Source organism: Cyrtonyx montezumae, unplaced genomic scaffold (assembly GCF_038088225.1).
Source record: "Cyrtonyx montezumae isolate F1298 unplaced genomic scaffold, pur_monq_1.0 scaffold_0, whole genome shotgun sequence".
NCBI lineage: Eukaryota > Metazoa > Chordata > Aves > Galliformes > Odontophoridae > Cyrtonyx > Cyrtonyx montezumae.
In genome coordinates this window covers 17,786,419-17,809,081 of record NW_027071824.1, presented here as the reverse complement: position 1 = coordinate 17,809,081, position 22,663 = coordinate 17,786,419, and the positions used below count along the sequence as shown (strand labels likewise).

Below are 22,663 nucleotides of genomic sequence, written 5' to 3'. Positions count from 1 at the left end.
TTAAGCCAGTGCAAACAGCTGCATGGGATATTAAACTGTAATTTGTATACACATACCAAGTTTTCTTGCTCCAACTTGAGCACCACAGAGCAGTATCATACCAAATTAACACAGTGATTCAATCCTTAACAACTTGCTACTATGTTACCAGGTAGTGAGTAGTATTTCCTGGAGCTTCATAGACAATAATGCCAAAGTTTTTTCTGATTGCTTCAGTCTTCAACAGCTACCAAAGAGAGAAAGGCTCAGCAGCCATCTATGAGACTTTGTGCTCCATGAGAGAAAAGCAGTCATTATAGTAATCTCTACACATAAACAATCACTCCGTTTTGCTTTTGTAGATGCAGTACTCACCGTATGCAGACATGAATGCTGCCTCTGCAAGATTTATCAGTTTCCTTTGAAATTTCCTTTGCACAGAAAATGTTGCAAAAATGTATGGATTAATGCTTACCTGTAACTCTACCATAGCTGTACAAGATGGAAAACAAAGATGACAACCTAGAAGACCCAAGAAAATTTAATACAAGAACCTCATGGACAACATTTACTCCAATAACTATCTGTTAGATGTTTAGAGACTGAAAGAATAGATCGTATAGACGATAGATGGACTGAATCTGAGGTAAAAATTATTCCAACGGAGGTAAGGCACTGGGTTACTGAGAGCTTAAGTCTGGGCATGTCATCAATACTGTAGTTGGATGACAATCTCTTATGCAGCAGTAGAGCCTGAAAAATAAGGAAGTTTCCACACGATACAGGAAATAAATGTATTGCGCTATTTATGATGGCTTCAACCAGTTTAATCTCTGCTTGGTCTATCAAATAGAGCATATATATATCAAATAGGTTTCTGGCAGGAATCACATTATCCAGAAAATATCACTCCAAAACTGTTATTTTTTGTCCTGTTAACTGTGCAGTACTATACATAGGATGATGATTAAGGGAGCTTTTCTTCTCCAAAATGTTCCTGGAATTGCATGAACAGATGCTCTGTTTTACATACTGAGGCAAAGAAATTGACAGGTAAACCACTATATTATTAATTTACCTTGTTTACTTGTAAATATCTGAACAAAAATCTAGCTGACCTACATTTAAGGCAGGACTATTCTATGTTGCTCTGTTCCCTCCGAAGGAGAATTATTTAGGCTCTGGTATTTACCTGGAGTTTCTCTGACTTGTTTTCCATTTTCTCCCTGCATAATGCCTTGGTATTTGTGTGTTTTGCAAGTGTTCTTTTGTTTCTTTCTTTGTTTCCACAGAAGCCAGTCACTGTCATGTGGACATCTCTCTGGACTGTCAACTCTTCATAACTAGAAAACAGAAATTAGAAGGATTTTTCAATGAGAAGGTGATGAGTTTTGACATTTACCTTAACCTAAAGAATAAGTCTCAGAAGACATTTCAAATACATGTTATCATATACATGTGAATGTGCATGTATATTCTTATATGAATAAATAGAGTCAGGTTAAGCAGTTATTTGTCTTTGAAAAACAGTTATCTGAGCTTTAGTTTTCTTCTCTTTTGCCATGAATTCTTAACATAAGGTGGAACATGCAGGCATTTATATTGAAACATGAGCTTTCTATAAAGGACAATAAGCTGAACAGGTAAAAGAAGTTTAACATTTTCTAATACAAATCAACAGTAAAAGCATTTTCTAGAGACTGCAGTTGCCGTTGTTTTATTCCTCTGGAACAAAGGTAAAGAAATTATAGTATCTACTCACTGAGTTACTATAGTAAAGCTCCAAAATAATCTCACTATGCCAGTGTTTTTAATAACAGATCAAAGAAAACAAATTCCAATACACAGTGCTTTATCTTAAAGGAGATGGTTCTACGTATTGTGATCTCTCCTCCCTACAGGTGATGATCTTTCCTACACCTCTGGACTCAGCTGTTTTAATACCGCTTCTTTAGATGAAAATTACCTATAGTATCCACATCATTTAATATGATCTCATCTCAGCTATCTAATTAGTATTAATCATAGAATCATTAAGGTTGGAAAAGAACTCTTAAGATCATCCAGTCCCACCTGTCCACCTATTGCTAGTGATTGCCACTGACCATGTCCCTCAGTGCCACATCCACACAGTTCTTGAACACCTCCAGGGACAGTGACTCCCCACCTCCCTGGGCAGCCTGTGCCAGTGCATCACTGCTCTTTCTGAGAAGAAATTCCTCCTAATATCCTGAACCTTCCCTGGTGCAAATTGAGGCACCCCCTTGTCATATTGCTGTTTCCTGGGAGAAGAGGCCAACCCTCACATCACCACAACCTCTTTTCAGGGAGTTGTAGAGAGTGATAAGATCTCCCTTGAGCCTCCTCCATGATGAAACAGTCAGACTGATAGACCTGTAGTTCCCTGAATCCTCATTACGACCTTTCTTATAGAATAGAGTCACATTAGCAAGCCTCTGCTCATCTGGGACCTCTCCAAGTCTGCAGTTTTGCTCACCAGCACCTTCGGGTGGGTCCCATCTGGCCCCAAACACTAGATGGGGGCTCATGCTAGAACTGGAAATGTTTGTGATTCATATAGCAAATCTTGGATTTGGGGCTGTTTAGGAAAAAGTCTAGAAAGGAAAGGTATTGATTTTGTATCAGTCATTGACTATGGACAGTATTTATTATCATATCTCACTGTGTTATCATTTAAAAACTTCAGAGAAAGTATTTTAAATGATAACTGTGTTATCATTTAAAAACAGCAGAGCGTTGGGAACAGGAGGCTTTCCTGTTCCCAACGCTCTGCTCCGTACATCTAGCTTAAGCTCTTGATGCATTTTTACATTTGTTCTACAACTGCATCAATCGTTCTCTTCCTCACCCCCAGAACCACCCCCACAGATATAGATACAACAAAGCCTTCAAAAGTTCAGAAATTCTTTGCATAAAGCTCTTAGGGTAAAGCAACCACATCCCAGCTCCTCAACAGAAAACCAAGGAACACAGTTTAAAAAAATAAAAGTATTTTCAAACAAGGAAACTAAAGAAAACTAAAACCACATAATTAAAAACAAACAAACAAAGAAGACTTCATCATTATTACAGCCTGCCTCTGTTGTTTCATTAAATATTTTCTTATGGGTAAATAAGCCAGACACAGTCTTTTTTTCCATCTTATCCATTTTCTTTCAGATACTTAAACGAGTGTGTTATTTGCAGGGGGAAAGTGCGCTGGGAGGGTAAAGGCAACAACTGTCTTGCAACCTACTCCTAAATAATGGTTTGGAAGTTTCCAGAAGTCCTGTTGTGCTGTTCTTTCACCTTGAGTTTAAAGCTCATTTTCAGGCACCAAACTCCTTTCCCCTTCCGCAAGTTAACCACAACCATATCACAGCTGACTTCCAGGACAGCACACTTCTGTCTGTCAAACTTCTTTTGTCTGAAACCACTGGTAATAATAATGTTATTTCCACAGTTACCATTTTAAGCAGGTCCTAAGGAGGTGGAAATGAGCTGGACATCACAGCCGTACAACAGCCCTAGCTGAAGCCCAGAGCAGTACAGTTCTAAGCCTGGAGTAGGAGGGCATGTCCTCTAACACTGCATGAGAGGTACCAGTATGGTTTATTTAGCAAGTAACGAGGCCATCATTGTTACATATACTCAGCCTAGCCAAGCATGGGCATTCTCTTGTTACGGAAGTCAGGAAGCCAGATCTCTGTGCACATGGTTGGGAAGCATTCTCCAGGATGCAAGTCACAGCCTGCATTCTGGCTATAGCTACAGTTCAGGCTGTCCTGAAAACCTTGCAAATGTTTGCTGGCAATGAACTGTGGCAGTGATTTGAGAAGAGGCAGAGGTGACACAAGAGAATAGAAACTAATAGCCAACAGTGGGATTGCTGAAAAGGAAATAGTAGGTCTGTCAACTGGTTCGATCCCCTCTACTACTAGGTTGTCAGTGCAGATCTCAGCTGGGTTTTGAGGCAGTTTCAATCAGAGAAACTTGTTATGATATATAAAATTCACAGGGGCTGGCCTCCAGATCAGCACATGTCACAAGAGAAATCATGTAACCATCTGGCTGGCTGAATTTTGCTATAGCATGTGGGTTTCTGGATAAGTCCCAGATCATTTACAGTAGCCTCAAACTAGCAAAAGAAAAACTCTTCCAGAGTCAATTCAACACATCTCCTGTCTGCATTATAGTCACTAAAGGCAGCAGAGCGTGCAGCTAGGTCACACAGACATGGAAACACCTGCTGTCCTATGGCTCCCTGGGAGGCTTTAAATGTTGGCAACGTGAAGAGAGACCACCTCATCCATATGACAGCAGGGAAGATGAGAGGGGAAATTACATCTGAGTGATGATTTAGCTTAATACAGATTTCACTCTAGCTTAAAAATACATATCTACCTACAAACTCATGCTCAGTCACAAACAATTGCTTTTGATGGTGGCAAATAGAGACCGAAGCAAAGGTTCTCCAGATAACAAAATATGTGTTTGTATCTGTGCTGCCTGCTGATGTGTTAAACCTCTTCTTGCTCATTTCTAGCTGTTCCTCTAAGGAAATCAGTCGTGCTAGAAAACAAATAGGCAGATGAACAAATGACACGGCAGGGAACTAAACATCAATAACTAGTATCAGAGGAAATGCCAAACCATTTCAACAGAGAATGACAGTACATGGCTCCTGATTAACAACTGTGCAATTTGGGAAAGATAGTTCTATCTCACAGGGCTCTAGCAGAAATCAGTGAAAGACAGAACAGAAATTTCAAGATTGAATTTAGAGAACTCTAACAAAATTCTGTTATTCAAGATTCTATGTATGTCTAATGCAAGACATGGATTAATCATCTGAATATTTATATAACGCAGTTCCTATGGTTCCTTTTAGTTTCAAACAGTTTCTGATAACAACACTGTTTTCCTGAAAATGTTAGTCTCATTTGTTTGAGTGGGTTATTAATTATTACTTAAAATACTCTTTCACTTGCTCATGCATTTTCAGGCACAGACTCTAACAGCAAGCAATTTTCCATTGCCAAGTATGCCTTCAAAGACAGTTGCCTGGTCAGTGTCACTGAGGGCAAAGCACGACAGTAAATTCATCCAGTTTCCATTTTCCCCAGGTAGTTCATTTTCCACATCTCAACACACAGAGCATCTATGCATCAAAGCTTCACTGAGGCACCAGAACAGTGTTCAGTGCCCTGGTATTCATCACAGCCTGCAGCTGAGTGCCCCACCAGTCAGAATCTGGGGTCAGAATCTGTAGGGCAGATTGAATTGTTCTACACCTCCTACCAAATACTACATCCTGTGGCTGCCGAAGAGTTTCCATGCAGACTGAATTGCCAGCGGTGTTCACCTCAACCTTTGCCATCTTTTTACCAGACCAAATTCATGCCGTAAGTCTTCTGTAGAAAATGACATTGCTTACGTTTTTCCTAAATGTAAGTATTTAAGTGGATCGAAAGCCTTTGCCTTCATGGCCTCAGAGTTTTAGTTAAGTTAGTATATGGAAAGAAAACATTATTGTTATTTTGATATGTTAATTAAAAATCAAGAAATTTACTGGCAGCTGAAAAAGCTTTGTGATTCCTGACTATAAACCAGGTAAAACAACAAGTACTAACAGAAATCTTTGGGCCATGGCCTCCCATAAAACACAGATGAAAATTTAAGGGTAGTTTCAAAAGCATTGAACAAACTGGGCTTACCTTCCATTAGTGTCATTCATTTCTACATTTAGCAATGTGGAAAGCACGCTTTCCACAGCAGCAGAACTACCAAAAATCACTTTGAAATTGATCAAACCTGAAGAAAAGACCCATCACCAAACACACAATTCCCATCACATCAAAACAGCTGTGCCCTTCAGTGCTGACTTGTTAGACTCAATGCTTCACAGAGCTTACTAAACAGACTGATCTTCAAATGCACACATAAGAAAACCACATGTAAATAAGAGAATGCTGCGTACTGTCTGTGCAGTTACAAAATACTTCACCCACTATAACTGCAGTAATACGTTTTGTGTGAACTCTTAAACCTACCACATTCACTGCAAACAAGAAATAATAATTGTTAAGATTATTAGCCCAGGAGTCCCATAGCAATGTGATGAAAAAATCTTTCTGCCACATAAATTTATTTGCACAGATAAAATTGAAGCCAATTATCCTATTTAAAAATGTTCGTTTTCAGGAGTATGCTAAGAAACCGACAGTCTACACAATACCTCCAGAGTTCTTGCCCAGTATTATTTTCTCATCCTAGTTTATATTCCTGTATTAAGTATAAAAGACAGGTCAGTATGAAGACAGTAGAGACATTAACAGTGTCATTTTAAGGCACCTATATCTGCTTTTCATAATTAATATGACTTTGCTCTTCATATAGCCATGCTGTACACTGTCTCCTGCCCAAAGTCAGTTGTATCATAGAATCACAGAAATGATGACCAGAAGGGGCAGCTGGAGGTGATCACTGCTCTTCCCCAAAGGATCGAGTTCCCCTAACAGCTGTCAGCAGAATATGTCTCCTACAATTTTGATAGTTTGGACTCTGCTTCAGGCTAAAGGCCTTCTCCCTTTTGTCTCTAGTCCCAGCTACACTGCATTGTTACTATGGACACCCTACTTTTAGAGTTTACTTCAATTACTAGATAATTTTTATTTGCTCAAAAACCAAACCATTTTAAAATAGATGAAGAAAATAGAGAAGAAAACAAGAGCAAAGGTCGTGTTGCACTTTTAAGAAGTCCAGCCAGTTCCAGTTTCTCTCATGGTTGCAATGAAACCATTAATCATAATAAACTCATTTTGTCTAAATGGAGAGGTAATACATTTTTCCATGTAAATCATTCCATTGCCATGACAGAATGATGTCAGAGAGTCTAAATAGGTGATCTAATAAATTCTCCTTTAGGAACACTGTTTAGCTCTAAAGGTTAGAGCAGGGAGGGGTAGGGACCATGGGGCGTGATTGATGGCAGCTATTGGTAAGAAAGATTTGGTTTTAATTTTCTTAAAATAGATCCGAATACTAACTATGTTTACATAGAAGCATTTTTATAGACTGAGAAAACACATATATAACTTAACATTGGAGCAATAAGCACTAAGACCTTTCTAAAATAAAAATACAGCTCTAGCTAATAGTAAAGATTTCAGAAATTTATAAGAGCTAAGAGAAAAAAAACGTAACTTTGCTAGCTGTTTAAAATCATTCAACTATTTAAGGACTATTTTTGATATAATTCAGCCCTTAATGTTCGCCATTTGTATGCACAGATTCATACACATAGATTTAACACTTTTTTTTTAACTGAAATTAGCTCTGCATCTGATTTGACTACATGCACAGAAATGTTTCAGTAATGAAGCAGTAGTACAGGAAACAAACAGCATTTTATTTCCCACCTCTCTACCTAAAGGAAATGAAACAAACAAGCAAATAAAACCATCCTTGCATTAACTGCCCTTTATACTTCAACAAAAACATGACTATTTGCTGAGGTACTACAGCAGCAAGGGAGAGCAAATGTCCATACTGACATCATGGAAAATGGATGGCCTGTGATGAAACATTAAAAAAAAAAAAAAAAAGCTAGAACTGTTACTCTCTATTTCTTTGCATCAGATATCTCCAAGTCAAGCTTTGGAAGAAACTACTGATTTTGATTTAATTACAACTATTTTTTTTCCTATTTGTTCTTAATTTTTTTTCATGTGAGTACCCAAACTGGGGAAAACAGATGAAAAGCTGTTCCGCCTTAATCTCTGCTCTTTACTGCAGCAGTGGGCACACTCAATAGTGACAACCCCGCTGTGTAAAAAAACAGCAATTCTTTTCTTTCCACACATAGTTGATCCAGTGAAATGTGTGCTACAGGCCACACAGACTGGCTGCAAAGAAAGAAGCAAATCTCCTTTAAAACAGCTATTTCATATACAGATAAAACAGAATGCTGGATAACCCCCCAGCATTTTTCCAGCTCTTAGAACGAGTGACACAGACTCTAATGAGCTCTGCAGTTGCAGCTCTCTCATGTTCCCAGTCGGCTCCTTAAAGCCAGCTTTTTGCAGACAGGATTTTCACATCTTCTCTTATTAACTAGATCTGTCAAACAAATACCATCTTCCAGCACAGCTAATCTGGGTAAAAGAACTAACTAAATATGGATTGGCTCATTATTTATTTTCATACTTCAACATACTTCAACACCTGACTCCAAAGGAGATGCTATTTTGTCATGACAGTTCTACTGGCAGCTTTGTTGACATTTCTCTCACATTAACTGTTAAACAGTTAACCAAGATGGATATTTGGATGTCTTAATCATCCATTTCAACCTGAAGCACATGGGATAGCAGTGTGAGACGGGCATGAAACATTCTAACACATCACTGCTGCAGAAATGGGAGCAGTCACCTTTTCCTCACTTCAGAGCTGAGCTGCCAGATCCAGCCATTGCCATCACAGTGACTGTGTAATCCCGTCCAACAAGAATCTGCCTGCACAAAGAGAAACCTGTCAGGAACTGGAGGCAGTTAAGGGAAACTCCTTAGTATCAGAGCAGTCCTCATGGAAGGGGCAGGGCAGGGCAGGGCAGTGCAGATGGAAGCAAGGCAGGAGGGAAGAGCAATGAGAGCTCCCATTTTCAGGGGCAGCGAGATATTTGACCAGCTCAGCTTCTCATGAAGGTGCAGCATCAGCTTTTCCAGCTTGCTAATTTTTGAACTTGCTCTGTAACTGGTAGTTTGCTTCTTTGTAAAATGTAGCATTAAAATCTACTTATAAATTTTAACAGATTTGTTAAGTAATTTGATTAATTGCAGCACAACAGTTTCTCAGTACACTCAACGTAATCTCTTCATCAGTGACATTTATTCATTTTTATTCAACTTGAGAAGTAGACTAATTTTAAATTCCTCCTAATGTGCTCCAGAATATATTTTTGGTAAAATATATCACTGACATGTCCTCACATCAGGAAAACCTTAGTACATAGTGCAGGAAAAATAAAACACCAGAATGATGCATCCATCATCAGTAGAGCATTTTCCTAAATGCTCACAGGAAAGAAAGATGAATGTCTTATTTCCATAAGTCTGCATGCTGCCACACAATACAACAACAAAAATGACAACTCAGGGAAATGGAATCTTTTTAATATTTTTTCCTGGTCTTATCCACCTCTAAGAAAGACATGTATATAATTCTTTGTATTTCTATATTCTATACACACTGTTTGTGAGATCACGACAGAAAGGCAAAATCAAACACAGCACTTCAGCTTTGTTTCCATAGGGGTGACATGGTGTCTTTCCTTCTGAGGTATTCTAGCAGGCTTCATCAATTTGTCAATACTGATAACTGAGAAAGAAAATCATTTAACGTGAAATATCTAGTGTTTTGGATAATGTGTAGCTGCACATCGATTCAGAGAAACCCTGGAGAATGCTACCTTAAACAAGAACAAGTCTTGGTAGACAGGATCTAGGTGGAATAACTCCCCAGAACTGAATCTTTACTGCTGACTCTGAAGAGACACAACAAAGCATCAGATCTGAAGAACAGGGATCTTCTAGAGAGAGCCCACTGGAGGGCCACAAAGATGATTAGGGTACTGGAGTATTTCCTGTATGAGAACAGCTGAGAGCCCTGGGACTGTTCAGTCTGGAGAAGAGAAGGCTGAGGTGGGAATCTCATCACATTTGTAAATATCAAAAGTGGGGGAGTGAAGCGGATGGAGCAAGACTTCAGTGGTGTGCAGCAATAGAACGAGGTAATGGGCAAAAACTGGAACATGGTAAGTTTCATACAAACATAAGGAAGAAGTGTTTAGGTTTTTTTTACTGTCAGCGTGGCAGAGCACTGGCACGGGCTGCCCAGAGAGGTTGTGGAATCTCCTTCTCTGGAGACAGTCAAGACTCGTCTGGATGTCTGCCCATGAGACCTCCTGTAGGGAACCTGCGTTAGCAGAGGGCTGCACTGGATGAACTCTAGAGAACCTTTCCAACCCCTACAACTCTGTGATTCTGTGACAGAAAGAAGCATAAATTCCTCACTGATACATTTAAAGCTAACTCAAACACTGTTCTCAAGTGCTGTTTTTCCATGTGACATCCTTTATCAATGCACGGGTTTTTCCATTAATTTACTTCACTCTCACTGCAAGAAATATAACCAACTTTTCCAGAGTTTGTATTTCTTCCCTTCTACGTTTTCCTTACTAATGCAAGCACTTCGAAAGTTCTGTTAATGTAAGGGCCTTTACTTCAATGTAAGTACTGTTTACTTCTTACTTCATATTTGTATATCTACTTCTCTTAGTTTCCACAGGATTTTCTCGGTTAATGGTAACAATTCCATGGTTTTCTATAAAACAGTTCTCTAAATACATCTTTTCCAATAGCATAGTGGAAATGCTAAGTCACAGCCTGAACCAGTGATGGAGCACCTGGTGGGAAGGCAGGGCCAACCCAAAGGAGCTCAGCTGCATGCAATGCACCTGAGTGACCAAAAGGGTTGCAGCCAGGATCCACCCCTCCCCAGACCTCATTTAAGGGTTGGCAGTGGATGTAAGAGTAACTTGTAGGAGATCTCTGTGTACTTCATGTCTTCTGAAGGTAAGCAGTTTCTTTCTTTTATTTGTGTATTTACTGCTGTTGTATTTGAATGAATCCTCACTTGCTGTGACCAGGGATCTTACTGCTCTACTGTTGTTGTTGTTGCATGTTCTATTGCTTTACAAATAGAAGCTATTTTTTCAAGCTCTTTCTGGCCATTTGAAGAAAACAATAAAACCCAGAGTTCAGTGGCTGAAAAACCATCATTCACTTCAAAAGTATGTCAGTGTAATGCTTAAATGATAATGACAAAGCTAATGCAAATGAGGAAGGAAATGTACTTGCATTTTGTTTACTGCATTCAGTTTAAGAATGTATGGTAGATGACAACCCTGTATTCTTTTCAGTGTAAAAAAAAAAAAAAAAAAAAACCTGGCTATTCACAGTTCTTTACTCCTTGACACTGATAAAGGGAGTATATTTTTAAAATTCATCCTGAGGTCTGTTATTATCTAAAGCTGTTGCTGAAAGCTGACAAATTGAGCCTGCCTGCTATGGATGTATTAAACTCTTTAATTCCCTCAGCCTACTACATGCTGAAACCAATTACATTTTTTTACTTAAGCTCACAGCATTAACAAAACTTCACATCTAGTGTGTGCAGTATCTGCTAAAGCAGAGTTTCTCAATCCTCTGCTTCTGTCACCCCAGTGACTGTGCTGCAGACTTGCTCTAATCATTGCACTTAGCAGTCACAGGTGACAACATGTGGCTATCTTATTTAATTTCTAAAAGGGCCTGTAGATGTATTTGAGCTATGAGGCTAAAGTGATCTTTAGTCCAACAGCCATCTGATAAACCTTTCTGGATAAGGTTGGATGTGTATAGGGGGATACAGGGAGGTTTCACTTGCTTGGAAAACTCTACTGCACTCCAGTGAAACAAAGTAAGCTTCAAAACAGAGAAGCAAGTATACTGTCTGGGTCAGTATCTTCTCCTGATGGTTAACTTTGACCAGAAATATTGCTACAACTTATCAGGTTGTTCTTGTTGATTCCTGGCTCTCTGCATAAAATACTACACTTAATTATTATTTTCCTTGTTAGTAACAACAATGCACCCATCAGACATTTCAAATCTGGAAGAAGACACTAGAGCTCTTAATATATGTCAATTGATGCATCCTGGTCCTTACTCTGCTAGTAGCATTCATTTCTGCTGCTTATTTACTCTTTTCTCCACAAGCACATTCATGCTACCTTTTGCACTGTGTTATGGGCAAAGTAAAAGACACTCCTTCCAGGCTTGTTTGCAGTGCCACTTCTCTATACTCTTATCAGTTTTCAGTATCCACCATGACAGCTCCTGCAACATACTGGCTGTATATAGATGGCAGATTTGTACTGATCTCAATTATTTCCATAGCATTCAGATCCTTTTATTAAAAATAATAGTAATAAAATAAAATCAGACATGATGTAGCTGTTTATGCAGCTGGTTCATGAAAAATTATTTTTTTTCTGCTGCTTACTGTATTAGCCTTTCACAGTATCTCTAGGTACATCTTACAACCATTCTATATTCCCACCTGAAACACTGAAAGAATTTCTGCTGTGCTGCTTGGTGCACTAACAGGCCTTAATAGACTTGGCCAGTCTCATCTGGGGCCTCTACATGCATCTGTCTGTGAGCCCAGGAGTCACCACGTTGTTCTCCAGGCCCAACACATGAGCTAGCTTCCTTGCTTGATCATGGACCTGCTGCACCACTATGAGCTCACAGAATGAACCAGACTGCAACCTATATATTTTTCCTGACTTTTTTTTACTGCTTAAATGATAATTTGTGTAAGTTTAACTTGCTCTTAAATCCCTCTTAGTCTCTGCTAATGATCAAAGAGGTTTCACTAAGATTTTACATAGTGTTCCAGGAAAAAATAAAGAGATGTCCAAAGAATAGCACAATCCAAGGATTCTGGCATATCTAATTCAAAATAGAAAACATTAAAGAGCCTTCTCCTCTTCATTCCTCCCTCATGCTTTCTCTCTAGCTGGTGTTTTCTTAAGAAACATCTTGTCTAGATGGTATTAGTACCTGAACCAAAGCAACACCCTCCATCTTGGAAACTAGCGCATGTTGATGACAACTAGCAACAGGCACAGAAAAACTCTATAAAGAAAACAGTCTCCAAGGGAAAAAGAACAGATTTACCAGAGTGAAACTAATTATTTATGGCACGCATCTAAGAGCTAAACATGTTTCAACAGTGATGAAGACAACCACTACAAAGCAGTAAACTTCAAAAGCTGGATTTCTTGAGGGCGTATTCCACCTGTTCATAACTAAATCCTTCTAAGTCTCTTACTCAGTGCACTGCTGGAAGACAGGCATTCTCTGTCTAATTAGAGAAACACACTGAGAAATGTAAAGGCTTCATTAGAAACTTAGCATCAAGAGATAATTATAATAACTGACAGTATGATGCCCCAATAGATACCAGGGTCAGATGAGTCCGACAGCTTCCTTCTGCTGTGACTTTAACCAATAACCAGTCATGTAACTCTGAAGCTCTTAATGTTAAGTGGAACATTTTTAGATTAAAAGTAATAATAATAAAGCTTAAAACAATCAAGGAGAGAGAAAAATAGATTAAATTATCATAGAAAGCTGAATGCAAATGTTTAGTGAGATAATTTAAAATATGTAATACTCGAAAAGAATCCTTTAAAAATCAAAATGTTTGTTAGGGTAATGTTTACCAAAGGAAACCGATGAAAGCAAGGAACAACTGACCCAAAGTTTCCTCTAATGAATTCCACTAGGGGTGGAAAGATTTCCTTGACCTCATAGCAAATTCAAAGGAATAATTCTAGGCACGCAGCAATGTGTATTGTCATTCCACAATCCTGGGGCTGACCAAGTCATTTCCTCCTCCTTCCCCAGAAGACTTCAGTATCAGTTAGTCCTAAGTTCTTAAGACTGAAATCTGGAGATTTTAGGCTACATGGTTTTTATGGATTAAAAATTATAACATTAATTGTGATACAGGATGAAGGTGAATTATGATGGTGACTACTATCACCATTCACAGCAGAATTTAGCCTAGAAATACATGGATACTATGGCACTGGAAAACTAGTAATAAATTTAAGTGCAAGAAGTCATATCACACAAAGAGACACAAAATCTTACTGGGAAAAGTAAACAGTTTTCAAATCTGTGTTCTGTGAGTGGAAGTTCTAAGGATTCTGGTGATAAAACTAAATCAGGAGTTTTGCAAAGACAAAAATTAGTGAGGCCTAGATTTCCACTGATCTGTGCTTCTGCTGTCCACAAAACTGAATTGAACCTTTTCCTGTTCTTAAGGTATTGTTTCTCCTTGCTTTTTGCTCCCAGTCTTCCCCACCCCAGGTGGAGTTCTCGGTTATACCCCTAAGGTTTTCATGCAGAACACAGCTGTGGATGTCATATTTCTCTCCTTATCTACCCACATTTTCATAACACTACAAAAAGTTTAATGACCTTAGAGATGAGTTATGCTTCTGTTTGTCTGAACAAGGTAGGTTCTGAATATAGTAAATGGGGAGAGCCAGCAAGACAAGACTGCATTAATCTGTTTTCCTCAAAAATAAAGCTAGCAAGAACAGAAATAAGGTGGCTGGATAGTTTGTTTCTGCTCCTTTACATTAGGTGCTGTTCTTTTCAATCCTACTTATGTCTATGTTGGTATTATCCCATTATTGGGATTTATCAATGTGTTTTTATATTTCATCATCCAATAAATATAAGGTGTATTTATTTAGGCAATGAGTCTGAACACTGTTTCTGGCAGGATCTTTTCCTGGAGGTTAAATGGCACCACTCCAAACTGTACCTTGGCAGAGATTTTGGCTGTGCTTAGATCCATAGTGTTTCCTTCTTGTACTCCTAAGTGATTATACAACAATAAAATTTTGCTAACTAATGTTTTGAATTTTAGATAAATTATTTTAATGGTGATTATATCATTATGAAGTCATTTAAATTTTGCTCCTTCCTGCTGCGTTACCAGTCAACTACTGTGTGTCAAATATTTTGAGCCTTTATATTGTCACAGCAGATTCTCTATACATTGTGTGAGAGTTTCCTACAGTATAAGAGTTCGTGTTACAATAGCTGTCCTTACCATAAATAATAGCTGAGATAACAGTAATTGCTTCAGATTATTTTTAAGTTTGCTTGCAAAGGCTAGAATAAGGTAATATCTAAAACTGCTGAGCTATCTCAATACAAGATGGGGCAATACGAGCTTCAGTTTTATTTATAGTAAACTTATAGCAAATTCAAGAAATAATTGTAGTTAACCAAGGCAATAAAGAATTATATTTCAGTTCCATGGTTCCAAGGACACCTGACAAAACAGCTGCTGCTTCTCTCAAGTGAGACTGTGCAAGTTTGAAGAAGTTAGTTAAGACACTATGCTGGGAGTTTCAGCCTGAACGTACTTACAAACATTTAAAACTAATTATTTCTGACTGCCTTAAATTAGAAAAGTACTATTTACTATACTAAAATATGAAGCTTGCCTGCTATTGGGCCTATGCACTTGAATGCAGAGACAGAACAAGGGGTTTTGAATGCCTGAACACTTTCCCATTAAAGTAAATGGAACACATTGAAAACTCAGTTCATTTGTCAACCTGGCAGCAGCTGGGAGATTTCTGCATATGAAATACAGGAGCATCTGGCTACCAAGAGTATTTAAGACCTTACCTATTGATCTCTTTCATCAGCTTAAATAATTGTGTTAATGTGCCTAAAAAATTGTAATTAAAATTTCCATGCATATAAACCTTAAATTCCATTAAGCAGTGAGAAGACAATACAAGTGCTACTAAACAAAATCACCATCAGAAATCACAAACAGCTGACTGAAAACCTGGGAAGAATAGAAATTCAACTGCTGGGGAGATGTGGAGAGAGCAGAGCATGGAGAGGGGAAGGAAGAACTGTGCACATTATATGCCTTTGTCGAGAAAGACTTCATGGGAAACATTATTGAAAAGTAAGAAACTGAAAAAAGATGGAAAAAATTATTCATGGTTCTCCTAGATGCTTAAAAACAAAAAGATCAAGACATTATTTATGACTGTAAGGTAGGTGTAACTTCTAACAGGGATTTACAGTCTCTGCAAAACTCAGACTGTATACTGAATTTCTGCAGTAGAGTCACAAAAGTTAGAAACTAGAGGGCTTCACAAATACAGTAATAAATCAGTGATGTACCCTTTACAATTTATTTTTAAATAGAAATATATGTTTATAAGATAAAGCTGCTTCTGGGGCACTATCTAGTATTAGGTCCCTTGCTAAGAGAAGAAGTAACTTGGGAGATTTTACTTGAGGACCACTGAAGTAGTTACAGGCATATTGAGGAGGACTAAAGGAACTGAAGACAAGGAGAGGCTGAGGGCACTATGCTTGTTAAGCCTGCAAAAGAGAAGTAAAATAGAATCATAGAAATCATAGAAAATATGGAACCAGACTGTTCTCTGAGGCTCATAATGAAAAAGGCAATGTTCACATGATTCACAGATCCCTTCAAACTTACATTTGTCCATGGGCACATTTCATCTTATCCGAAAAGTTTCAAAACTTACTAAATCACAAAACTTGTTCCAAGAGTGTCAAGCTACACAGAAGAGAGTGTCAGGAGGAGGATGCAGCTTTAAAGAGCTAATTGATAAGGAAAACAAAAGCTTTTTATTGCATCAGGAAAGTGTGAGAAGTCATCCAATTTTACTGAAGCATGTTTCTATGGAAAATAAGCAGTTCTTCTGCTGAGAGAAGCTAAAGATTATTTTAAAGTCTACAAAGGTAAGTAACAGTTAAATTTTGAAACAATTGAGGTGAACAACATCATATTGTTTATTTCTCATGTATAACAATATGTGAAAAACTCTCAGTTAGATATAAGTACATTTTGATCCAAGTCAGTATTCAATTACATCATTCTTATTATTCTTTTGATTGTCTTTTGAGATTGTCCAGATCCGTTTCCATGGCCATGCAGAGAAACATAAATACTTGATACTTCTGAAGTTTAAACCAACCTATATTGCTAAGTAGGCAATTAATGTAAGATAAAAACCATGTTACTTCATAATTTTTTTAAGAGAAAAAGATTAAAATTAAGTCACCAACACCTACTTCTGTTCCTTCATTAAAATTCAACTACACCAAGGGTGCTATCTTTATCCTATGTCTTTCCACCTTTTTTCATAGTAGCATAGAAATGTTAGGGCTTCAAAATGAGATCTAAATAGAAATAGCAATTATTCTACGTCAAGAACAAAGAGATGACATTAAAGGAGAATCTGTTCACACCAGAAGCCAGGCTAAATTAAGTGTTGACCTATACCACTGTGATGCTCTCAGAATCTGGCTCCATGCCAGTAAGTCTCAGTGAAGCCTCAGCAATCTGAGTTGAGCTGCTAATAAAATTATCTTACCTACAGGAAAAAAAGGAAAGCAACATACAATTGTTAAAAACCTTTTAAAGTTTCTAGAACAGTAATAAAGCATTAGTTAGTAGATGAAACAACTAATGTAATTAAGACTGACTAATACATAACTTGAAGAAACACCAATAAAAAAGCAGAATAGATTCCCAACCAAAGCTCTAATTGCACCTAGCCTTTTAAAGGTCACTCAAGCATCGTTGCTGCAATGACTTGATTCATTTGAGGGTTCTGCCTGTGTGCAAAGCAGGAAGTGAGACAAGGGGTGAAAAGAGGAGAAAGAAGGGAAAAGAGAAATAATGTTTATCTTGTTTTGTTCATTAGCTTTTTTCTGAGAAATATTTAAGGAAATGCTTTGAATCATTTGTCTGAAATAATTTGCAACTAGAACATAGACTTTTAGACAACACTTGCTTATTAATCAGGTCATCATCAATGGAGAGATCTCATCTCTATTTTCCTGACTACACCTTCAAAAGAGTAGACCAGTAAAGCATATTACTCATGGAAGTTGTTTCTATGCGAGTGAAGCTTCAAACCCTATTTCATAGTCTCTAACCGCCCATTTGGCTTTAGATTGAAACTCAAGAAAATACAAAATTACAAGGAGAAATCTTCACCAGGACACAAACAAAATTCCTACCCTTAGAAGACCACAAAAGCCTGAACATTTATCCTTTACAGCAACTTTTATGTATGAGCAATCATGAACTCCCCTGAGGCTTTTTCGTTTGATTCGACTAAATACTATCCTATCTTTTCTCATGCACTAGTTGATAATGAGTAAAACTTGAGAAAGAAACCAGAGACTAGCAGAAAATCACTGATAAATGGAAAAAATAAGTAAGAAATTGAAGTGTAATCTTCTGGCTTCCTGACTCTTCAGCCACTGTCAGAAAACCAAACAAAAGAGGAACACACACACCAACCAAACAAAAAACTACTCTGAGGTAACAAGAAGTCTTAATTAGTTTATATCTGAGCATTCAGAGACCCTGTGATACCATGTTCATAGAGAGAATTGTAGATTATCTCTCTTCATCTGTTGTTTGATCTCTGCTATCACTGCCACTTTGGTCAGATCTCCTCTCCTCTTGTGCAAGCTTCTCAAGTTTAGAAGCAAATCCTGTAGGACTTTTGCCAGAGATGAACAGTCACATGCTCTTTGCTTGAGTGTGTTGACAAGAATTTGGCAGTTATACCTGAAATATACCTGAAAAGTCCTTGTGAAAAATGCAATGAGTGACAATTCCAATGACATAGAGAAAGGGCAGATAACCCACTGTGTCACCAAGGTTATAGAAGATAACAAGAGTGTATGTGTGTGGGGGAAGGGAGAAATTAAAATCTCTGGAAAAAAAGGATGTTTTATTTTCCCCCCTCAACCCACACAGATGCAGATTTGGAAGTTTGCCCTGGAAACGTGGTGTCTTGTCTACAGCCAAAAAGACCTTAAGAACGTATGGTTAGTGACATCTGCTCTCTGTGTGCAGGAGTGAAGCAGGAATGTTCACTCATTTTAGGACTGATCTATGAAGGGGGAAAAGAGACAAATGTGTACCGTTTCATCCTAGGCAGGGTAGTTCTGAGTTGGGTGAAAATGACTGCAAAGAATTCATGTTGCTAGTTGAATATCTAATTTTAGAAATGTTTTTCTTCCAGTGGCTGCTCAGTTATTCTTTTGTAAAGATGAGCATCTTCATTCTGAAGGGCTTAGGTGTTAAGCACATGAAGGTAAGTTGTACATAATCTGTAAATTTGTAACTGGTGCATGTTCTGATTTCTTGTGTATTGACAAGAGAGGGACTTCATTTCTGTCAAAACTCCTAGAGAGTCTGCAGAGGATTTTATCCTCCTTTTCCATTTGGAGGAATAAGTACTTGCTTATAATACAGAAATAAACGACGTACTGCATCTGAAGATATAAAAACCTCAATGAGAAGAAAACAAATGTGCAAAGTGAACCTGCTATTGGGGAGATAGATAAAGCAGTTCTTTCCCAGCAGGGATGTCAGCGTGCAATGAGAATGAGTCACTATGATGTAGCTCTGTGATTCAAACAACTCAAAGCCACTTTGGGATGTCAGGTCGCCAACATATTTTTGCTCTGTGTGAATCTACACAAAGGCAGAAAGCATTCTCCAGGTCTTTATAGACTTCCATGTCTAATAACTTTCTGATAAGGGTGTTTTTTTGCCAAATATAACCTTAGGCAATTCAGACAAAATTCCCAAAATCAAGACACAAGGCCATGTAAGGACAAAACAACAACAAACTAATCAAAGAAAACCTCGTTTGCCTTTTGCCTTTAATCATTTTTTATTTATAAAGCTGAACAATTTAACATCTTCCTCCAAAATGCGACATAATTCTAAAGCAACTGCTCTGTCAAATGAGCAGGTGAGGGGCAACATGAATGCACAACAGTGCAAACGGAATGAAAAAATGTCGAGAGCATCACAGGTACCATTACTACACAGAGAACTCAGTCACTCTGAGGGACTGTAACCCACTGGGTCAGTTTCCTCCAGCTCCTTGGAAGCCTGCTCAGAACATGTCAGCATTGCCACAGTTTCTCCTTCAGGCAGCCAGGGGAAACAAAAGGCTTAGCAAAAGCAGTCCTGAAGGACAGGGAAATGAGTCATCCTACTTCACTGCTAATGATCACATCAATCCTTCACTATGCCACATTACAAATATATAGTAAACATCGACAGGCATTTTGAGGCAGATTTTCAAAGAGAACATGCACCTTGTTTTTATTTTTCTCAGGAGAGAAAGCAAAAGAAGCCGGTAGTTTCAAAGATTTAGGGAGAATGTAACCAAGGAGAATATGAAAATTCATGTAATGCAAGTTTTAGGCTGTTTGAGGCCAGTTGGAACTACTGGTGTTTTAACTGAATACTCTCTCCACTTCCCTCCGCAGCAATATAGTCATTTATTTTGCTAAAACCTTCTCATTTGCAGTTTCTAACATTTGCAGTCAGTTTTCCCTGCCTCAGAGTAACATTTTGCCTTTAATGTTCAAGAAGTTATTTTGAAGAATATAGTTTGAGCACTTAGGTGATGTCTTTCTGGGGCTGCTAATCTTTCAACAAGCTTGAACTCTATTTCTGACACTATAACCTCAAATATGGTTATCCATAAAGACTAACTGATTACTAAGAGGTAGCATAACTGAACTAATTGAGCCAAAGAAAAGCTGATTGAATTCCCCAGTACAAGCCTTGCACCTTCTGTCCTCTTAGCAGATACACTGAATGCCTTCCTAAAAGTTGCAGAAGAATGGACAGACAGTCTTGTAAGATTTCATCCTGCCATACAAAGTGTCTTTTCTCCTTGGTAATAGCAACTCCCTTCTCACCTCCATAAATGGAAAATAACTGTTGTCCAAAAATGGTATACAATATGGTTGCATTTTTCTTCACAAACACCAGAGACATGGCACTTTGAATTAAGGATGAATTTTAAATTCATGTAGTAGCAGTTTCTACAAACAGCAGCTTGTTAAAAACATCACAATAAATATTTATCTATAGATAATAGGAACTTTAAACTTACCAAATCTTTTTTCTTTCTTTTTTATTTTATTGTTTTTACAGGTAATGGTTTTGAGAGATCATGTAGCATTTTGCTGTCCACAATGAGATAATCTCTTTCAAAATTCCTTAGAAAAGAACCCTGCAACAAAAGGTAAGCATTTTATCAGCACAGCAACACAGATACTTTGCAACTTGACTTTAAGTGTTCTAATTCACACATCACAGAGAGCACAACACGTCATACCATTTTCCCACCGTCCTGGAAAAGACAAAAGATATTCACTGAAAACCTCTGTATTCAAAGGTTTGGTTACCTACTTCTCGCTTAGAAATAATAAGCAGCAATAAACAGAAGTCTGCAGCTCACAGTATTGCAAGAGGCATGCTTCGCTCCATTTGCAAACAAAATGGATAATAGATTCATACACAGGCACCACACATATATACACTCACTTTGACTCATTTAGGGAAACAAGGTTAAGCAGCAGATTTCAGTAAGGCTGTAACAAATGGCAGCAAATCAACTTTCATTCCAGCAAGTGCACTAATTCCTCCTGGTGGTACTCCTGCCTATTTACCTGTTATAGTTTCTACATGTCTCCTGAAACTGAACTGTGTGGGAGAAAATCAAACAAACAAAACCACCAAATTGAGGGAATTTTTCAAGGTGAGAAAAACTTCTTTGTTAAAAAAAAACCTTATGTTTAAAAACTATCTGATCCCAGAAAAAAAGAAAGAGGGCACTTAATTAAACCTCTTCTAAGAATTCATCCACTTCATTCTGGAAAATGTATGTACGCTTAATGAAGATCTATTATGTGGAAGGGAAATATATTTCTTTTAGTAGAAGTCATATTTAAACACAAGGAAATAGCCTAATTCCTGACTGCTAACGTTTTTCATACAAAATCATAGTCAGAAATACACAGAAAGAACTGCCCATCAAACACACATTTTGGAGCATCTAGATTATTTCCTACACTCACACTTAATTCAGTCAGTTGACTTCTTTTTGTAGAATGAGACTGTGCTAAGACAAAACAGAATATATGAAGATACCGTATTTTCACTAATGAGTCCTATTGCATCAGTAAAGCCACACATGTGATACACAAATCTGTTGTCAAATGAAAATCAGCATGCCCAGAATACCTCTGTATTGCTGTAAATACTAACAGAAAGCAAGCTGTTTCATTTTCACAGGTTTTTTTTAATGGTCAATTTCATAAAATGAACTTTATGAAGGTCTGATTTTTTTTTTCCAACTCAGTACATGGAACTCAGTACATGGAAACCTAATTGTTTGCTGTATTTTAGCAGTTTCTGTAGACTGCTACTTCTTCTATTAGCTACACAAGTATGTTTCTAGTTTTTTGGTCAAAACTGATGTTCAGTGTATTGTTCCAACACAGAAAATAAGTTGAAAATCATTTTTATTTAACCACATTTTTGTTTTGCTAATCTATTCTTATTTTAGGGTGGTCCTCTTTGGAGCAAGGAGCTGAACACTGTGATCCTTGTGGGGCACTTCCAATGTGGAATGTTCTGTTATTCTATGAAATCTGATAAATTTTGGTATTAAAAGAAGTCTGTATTTTGAAGTGTAAATGGGCATTTAAAAAAATAAATAAGCGGTACTAGGTGCTTCTTAAATTTTGTTAAGGTAGGAAATATGTTTATTTTTCAAAGGATGGTCATACTTACATGAACCAAATGAAAAAAAATGTTTTCTCTCACATCTATTTCATAGAATCATTAAGGCCTCCAGCCCATCCCCACCACGCTCGCTGACCATGTCCCTGAGTGCCACGCACACAGGGTGTTGAACAGCTCCAGGGTCGGTGACTGCACCTGGGCAGCCTGTGCCAGCACAGCACCACTCCCTGAGATGAAATTTCTACATGGCAAATAAAGCCATGTTCTCACCTGCGCAGCTAACACAGTAGCACTGTCTCTTATACGCTCGGACCTCCTGACTCAGTGCAAAGGCCGCCTGAGAGAAAGCCCAATACGAAGCGCGGCCCACCGGCAGCGTACCGGACCGCGCGAGTACGGGGCGGGGTTCGAG

The 22,663-nt window shown here is 38.0% G+C and overlaps 2 long non-coding RNA genes across 2 annotated transcripts; one reads left to right on the top strand and one right to left on the bottom strand.

Moving 5' to 3' along the window:
* Positions 1-187: 187 nt before the first annotated feature.
* On the bottom strand, positions 188-22,606 carry LOC136044089 (uncharacterized). Its single transcript, XR_010621787.1, has 4 exons — positions 22,522-22,606; positions 20,615-20,734; positions 1,172-1,322; positions 188-501 (listed from the first exon to the last, which is right to left on the bottom strand). It is a non-coding gene; the product is annotated as an uncharacterized LOC136044089 (long non-coding RNA).
* On the top strand, positions 1,276-1,967 carry LOC136044091 (uncharacterized). Its single transcript, XR_010621788.1, has 2 exons — positions 1,276-1,360; positions 1,881-1,967. It is a non-coding gene; the product is annotated as an uncharacterized LOC136044091 (long non-coding RNA).
* Positions 22,607-22,663: the final 57 nt, after the last annotated feature.